Genomic DNA, 7,027 nt, shown 5'->3' on the forward strand with positions numbered 1-7,027 from the left:
AAGGAAAAAATGATCAGCATGTCATAAAACATATGAATAAGGGATGAAGTTTAATTCCCGAGCCTAGGGGCAAAAGTGTAAATATGCAAATGTTTAGGGGCAAAATTGTAATTTTTCCAAAGTTTGAGTTAAGGACTGTTTTGAATAGTACATTAATTAAATAAGTAAAATATGATGTTTTAGATCTCAAAAAATGAGATTTGAATCTAGAATGGGAGAAAAATCGAAAATCGGGAAAGTTGGTAAAATGGGCGTTTTAGTATCGAGGTAAGTTCATATGTATAACAAGCATTAATTTAAGCATGTTTCAATGTAAAATTGATATATTTACTATGATTGCTGAGGTGTTGAAAGTAAGTATAATTATGATGATTTAAATGTTCAATATTAATTCGACATGGAAATGAGAAAGTATGTCAGTTTGTATGTAAATAATACATTATCTTTATTATGTTTTTGTATTTCAGCATATTTTATGTATTGTAGTTGATTTTTGAATCATAATTGACTATTATAAGTATGGAATCAAGTATTAGAAAGAGAGAGAAATCCCGGTTGAACCTTTGGAAAGATTGGATGATACAGATGGTATGTAGCTAGGTCACATGTATGGTGCTGAGTGCACATCACGTGTACAAGAGAGCTACGAGACATTATGATGTAGCTAGGTCACATGGGTGATACTATGTGTACACCATGTAGACAAGAGAGCTATGGGATATATGTAGCTAGGTCGCATGCGTGGTTCTCGGTGAAGGACACCATGTAGATAAGAGAGCTACGAGATAAACTGGCTAGGTCACATGGGCGGTACTAAGTGTTCACCATGTGTACAAGAGAGCCAAAATTATGTGTACAATCGAGCTAGGTCACATGAGTGGTGCTAAGTGAAGGCCACTATGTGTACAAGAGAACTTCGATTTTAAAGGTGGGCTGTGTGCGATACCATTGCGTATCTGTTATTATTCTGAAGCGTTCAACTTGAAAATTGATTAAATGAAATTGTGTATGACTTTTTGATGATAAGTGTAAGTATATACGTGTGTAAATTATGAGCAATATGCTCAATATGTGATTGGAATTGGAAAGATTGTTATGGGAAAGTGATGAATACAATTGAAGTGTGAAAGATCAAAATTGACAATAAAACTGTTTTGGATAGTTGCAGTGACGTGATTCTAAAAATTTACCAAAAATAGTAAAAATTGAATCAGAGACTGAATGAGATATCAAATTAGAGCTTAATGAGTCTATTTTCATATAACAAAAACAGAGCAAGCAAATAAATTCTATATTATGAGATATTTAAGTTTTTGAGAGACTGGTTCAGAATGACTACGTGATCCTCTGTTCTGACTTGGAAAAATCATTAAACATTGTACAAAAATAATTATGGGATATAATTTATATGCTTGAAATCCTTAATGAGTCTAGTTTCAAATGAAATAAATGAGAACATCCTTTGAATTCTGTATGAGGAGAAAATTGATTCGTAGTGAAGAGTGGTCAGAACAGTTGAGCAGTGAAATAGGGGTAACTTCAATGAATAAACTGTACTAATTGGCTAGACCAAAAATTCTAAAAATTTTATGGTTGTAATTTAGTTCTGTAGCTCCAGAAATAAATAATTTAGTATGTGTGTTTGTGATGGTAATATTCCGGGAACATATTGTGACTTTGTTTAAAGTATGATAATGTATTGTTTATTAATATTTACATACTTACTTACTAAGCTATAATGCTTACTCCTTCCTTTCCTTTTTCCTATAGTGTTGCAGATGTTAGCTCGAGTTGGAGGTCGCCAGAGGTTAAATCACACAATCAAACTATTGATCGGTATATAAAGGTTTTAAAGTATTTTAAGTCTTTGGCATGTATAGAGACTCGTTTAATTGTTATTAAGTTGCTAGGAATTGGCTTAAAATACTGACCTATGTTGTTTGAAGGTTTCTATTGTATAAAGTCATTTAATGTAGATAGTCTTGATTATGTTATTAATTAAATGATGCAAGTTATGAATGTGCATGCTTGCCTATGTGTGTGGTTGAATTAAAGCATGATATGGGCCTTGTAAGTTCTTTTTAAGGGACAACTTGAATGTGTTTGAAAAAGTTTTAAATTAGAGTGAAATTATGAATCGATTTTTATACGATGATTAGTGATTAAGTCCGGTAATGCCTTGTACCCTGTTCTGGCGTTGAACACGGGTAAGGGGTGTTACACAAATACTCATTTGGCCAAATTCTTAGAGTTCTATGATACTTTCAAAATAAATGGCGTTTCTGATGATGCCATTCACCTTCGGTTATTTTCATTTTCATTAAGAAATGAGGCTAAACAGTGGTTGAACTCGTTACCACGAGAGTCAATCACTACTTGGGAACAAATGACTGAAATTTTTTTACTGAAATGCTTTTTGCCGACCAAAATGACAATGTTGAGGAATGATACCTCTTCTTTTGTGCAAATGGACTTAGAAACTGTAACGCCCCAATTTTTGGGAATTCTGTGAATGCTGGCATAGGTTTAATTATGTTAGTGGGCCTCTAGAAGGCCCAAGCTTAAAATAGAACCCGACAATTTTAGTTAATTTTTGTTCCATAAGAAAAAAGGGGTGAAATTATGAAATAGGACCTATGTGAAAATATTTGAAAATGCTATAGGCTAAATTGAAGTGGCCAAATAAATAGGAGTGTAAAATAGGAGGATTTGTATGACAAACCTCCCATTTTACATGAAGTGGCCAGCCATCATGTTGTTGTAGACAATATGAGCAATTGATATCCATAATTCATGGTACAAATTGATAATGGGTTAGGTAAATGTTCCATGATAATGGATTAGGTAAATATTCCATGATAATGGGTTAGGTAAATGTTCCATGATAATGGTTTAGGTAAATGTTCCATGATGGGCATTTCATGTCTTTTGTATTAAAGAATTAAATGGATGAAATATGAAATTTTATTAAAGGAAAAAGGGGTGAAAAGAACAAAGTTTTGTCCATCTTTGTTCATCATAGCCGAAAGTTAGAGAAGAGAAAGGAGAGGAGAAAGCTCTTGAATTTTTGGTCACTTGGGGAAGAAAATTGAAGGTAAGTTCATGGTAGTTTGCTTCTATCTTGATGTTCATGAGTTCTTCTTGATTCTACCTTAACTCTTGAAGCATATTTTGGTTTTTGGTTGTGTTGTGAGCATTTGGCCATGAATTAAAATGAAGGAAATGGTTGTTGTTTCATGTTCTTTTGATGAAAAATGGAAGATAGGTGAAGTTGAGCCAAACAAATGAACATGCATGTGCCTTAGATGCTAAAGGGAAAAATCAGCTAACAGGTTGTGCTTTAAAATGATGAAATGGAGATTATACTTAAGTAAAATCATAGATATGTGATGATTGATTGGTGATATACATGTTTAAATAACATGCATGCAAGGTATGTGTGAAAGAGTGATTTGGTAATAAATCTGCTTGGGACAGCAGCAGTAACGTGACTTTGGAAAATCACCATAAATTGTGGGAGATGAGTTAGAAGCTGCATAAATTATGTAATTAAAGATTAATGAGTCTAGTTTCAAATGGAATAAACGAGAACATATTTTGAATTCTGTACAATGAGAAATTTGATTCGTAATGAAGAGTGGTCAGATTAGTCAAACAGTGAAACATGGGAAATTTTAAGAACAATCTGGTATTGATTGGCCATACCAAAAATTCTGAAAATTTTATGGATACAAGATATATGAGTCTATTTTCATGGAAAATTAACGGAACTTGATTTGGAGTTTCGTAGCTCCAGTTATAAATAATTTAGTGACTGTTGCTCAGGAAGATAGCTTGCAGTGAAATTATGATTATGTGGTAAACATTGACAAAAATTTGTTAATGAGTTGCTTATTGTTTTCATATAAGCTTACTATGATCTGTAGGTGTGGTTGGCCGAATATTGTAAGGGGTTAATACGTAGTTCATATTTGAATAGTTAGATTAATGTGTTAGTAATCAAATTGTAGACAGTTCGTGTGTGGATCTCGTCAGCATATCGTCGCAAACAGGCGTGTAACTAACACCCTCTTTCCTAGTCTAGATCGGCAAAAGTCGAAAATCTGAAATGCCGAAAACCGGTATTTTGTAGATTTGCGAGTGTGCGAATGCTCATGAGGTATTAATGTTTTTGGTAAGCTACAATGTTTGGACTGCAAAGTGCATGATTTCTGTGCCCTCGATATTTTTGGGCTTAACGGGCCAAAATTGGAATGATGGGCCAACGGGCCCAATTCAGTAAGAACCCTCGGTACGTGATTCTGTAGTACGTGAAAGGTCGGAATATGCATGAAAAACCCTAAAATAGATAAATTACTGAAATACCTTTAAAAGTGGAAAATTTACAGTTTTACCCTAGGAGATAAATTACCAAATACCCCTAGGGTTAAATTGACTTAAATGCATGTTTGATTGTTGTTATTTATTGGATGCCATGTTGTTATTATCGATGCATGGGATTGGGATATTTGACGGAGGAAGTACTGAAAGTGGCTTGTCCATGTATTGGAGGCTTAGCCTCAATTTATTGATAATCGAAAGCAGAATGTTTAATGTGGAGTGTTGGGCTGGGTGGGTTGAGCTATGCCCACATGGAGTGTATGGCTGGTACGGGTGGAGTGTAGTGGTTGGCGGGTTTAGTAGTCTCCCCAAATGGGCTAGCATATGTTATTGATGTTGCATGTATTTTGAAATGGGCCTATGGGCCATATTGTTATCTGAATAAGGGGCTAAAGCCCAGTTTATTATAATCTGAAAAGGGCTCTTGATACAAGACAATTACACTGAATGGGCTTAGGCCCAATGGGCTAGAGCCGACTTGGGCTTTGAATGGGTTTTCCTTACAGATGAGTTTCCCCAAACTCACCCCTTTTATTTTCATCCACGCAGGAAATCCCCAACCATAGTGGGCTTGGAGCTGTGAGGGAATTCGGAGTGACCACCCATTCTGAAAGTTTGATTTTCTTCTGGTGAACTGGACATCCTTTTATTTACGTTTGAAGTTTTGGGTTTTTAAATGTAATAAGGCCGCTTAATTATTTTTGATGGTTTTAATATGTATTACTAAGATAGGTATTACTTATTTTAACTATTGAAATTGGATAGCTTTAGGGCGCGTTTTCAAAAAAAACAATTGATTTCAAAATAACACGACAACAAGCAAAGCTTCTGCAATGAAAGTATTTTCCAAAATTAATCACTTTTCCTAAAAATGACTTAATCAAATCGGTTTCCTAAAAATATCCATGACGTTAAGGTGTAACAATGGCGGTATGCATGTCTAGGATTGGATCCGAAGGGAGCTTGGTACTTAAGCAGTCCGATGGACTCACCACCTCTTTTCCGGTTTCCTACCAGGTGCACAGCTTCCATTCACTTTAACCCATTATGAAATTATCTTTTAAAACACTAAGTAAGTTTTTCTGGATCAACAATATAAAATGTTTTGAACGCTTTGCTGTGGCATGTCGGATCCAGTCATAACGTCTAGGCCGGGTTTGGGGTGTTACAGAAACACTTTATGATGCATGGGAGAGATACAATGATCTATTGAGAAGGTGCCCTCACCATAGGTTACCTCTTTGGCTACAGGTTTAAACTTTCCACAACGGTTTGAATCCCTCAACTAGACAAATGATTGATGCAGCTGCTAGTGGAACTACCAATAATAAGACACCTGAAGAGGCTTATGAGTTCATAGAAGAGATGTCACTGAATAATTATCAGTGGCAAGTCATGAGGACAAAGCTGACAAAATCAGCCGGTGCTTTTAACATTGATTCGATTGCTATGGCTTCAAATCAGGTAGAAATTTTGAATAGAAAAATTGATGGTTTACTTGGTTCTACGCAAGTTCATCCAGTAATGCAGTGCGATGCAAGTGGAGGTGGAAAGAGCAATTCAGAATATCCACCCTACCGGCCTAACATAGAGAACGAGCAAATGAATTATATGGGTAATAATCCTCGACTTCAAAATAATCCTTACACTAACACTTACAATGCAGGTTGGAGGAACCACCCAAATTTCTCATGGGGAGGCCAAGGGAATCAAAGACCACCACCCCCTCCAAGCTTTCAACAACAGCCTTACCAGTAAGAGAAAAAATTGAACCTTGAAGAGATGATGACAAAGTTTATTTCAGTAGCGAAAACCCATTTTCAGTACACTGAAACTGCACTAAAAAATCAGTAAGCATCAATTGAAGGGCTTGAGAATCAAATAGGATAGTTGGCTAAGATGATTTTAGAGAGACCATCAGGGACTTTACCTAGCAACACCGAACCCAATCCAAAAGAGCTCGTGAAAGTAGTTACCCTAAGGAGTGGAAAAGTGTTAGCTGAATCTGAAAAAAAGTTACCTTAAGAAGCTAATAAGAAAGAGGAAGAAGGGGTGAAACCTAAAATAAGTGAAAAAATGGTACTGAGGGAATATAAACCACCAATCTCGTATCCAGGAAAGTTGAAGAAAGATCGAATGGATGCAAAATTCGGTAAATTTCTTGAACTTTTTAAACAGCTACATATTAACTTACCTTTTGTTGAAGCTATCTCGCAGATGCCTACATATGCAAAATTTTTGAAAGAGCTTTTAACAAATAAAAGGAAGTTTGAAAAGTTGTCTACAGTAGAACTCAACGAGGAGTGCTCGGCCATACTTCAAAATAAATTGCCAACCAAACTGAAAGATCCAGGAAGTTTTACTATTCCCTACTTAATTGGTAGTTTAAATGTTGAAAAGGCACTAGCTGATTTAGGCGCTAGCATTAATTTGATGCCTTACAAAATGTTCAAGCAACTTGGCCTTGGGGAACCAAAACCTACTAGGATGAGTATTCAACTAGCTGACAGATCTGTTAAATATCCTACGGGTATTATCAAGGATGCACTTGTAAAAGTAGATAAATTCATATTCCCTGTTGATTTTGTTGTGCTTGACATGGATGAGGACGTTAAGGTGCCTTTAATTTTAGGTCGCCCATTTTTAG

At 35.5% G+C, this 7,027-nt stretch overlaps 1 long non-coding RNA gene across 1 annotated transcript; it reads left to right on the forward strand.

Annotated features, from left to right (window-relative positions):
- The first annotated feature begins 4,106 nt into the window (after positions 1–4,106).
- Positions 4,107–5,173, forward strand: LOC128290306 (uncharacterized). The gene is made up of 2 exons (XR_008280039.1): positions 4,107–4,159; positions 4,930–5,173. It is a non-coding gene; the product is annotated as an uncharacterized LOC128290306 (long non-coding RNA).
- Positions 5,174–7,027: the final 1,854 nt, after the last annotated feature.

This window comes from Gossypium arboreum, chromosome 3, assembly GCF_025698485.1.
Source record: "Gossypium arboreum isolate Shixiya-1 chromosome 3, ASM2569848v2, whole genome shotgun sequence".
NCBI classification, from domain to species: Eukaryota; Viridiplantae; Streptophyta; class Magnoliopsida; order Malvales; family Malvaceae; genus Gossypium; species Gossypium arboreum.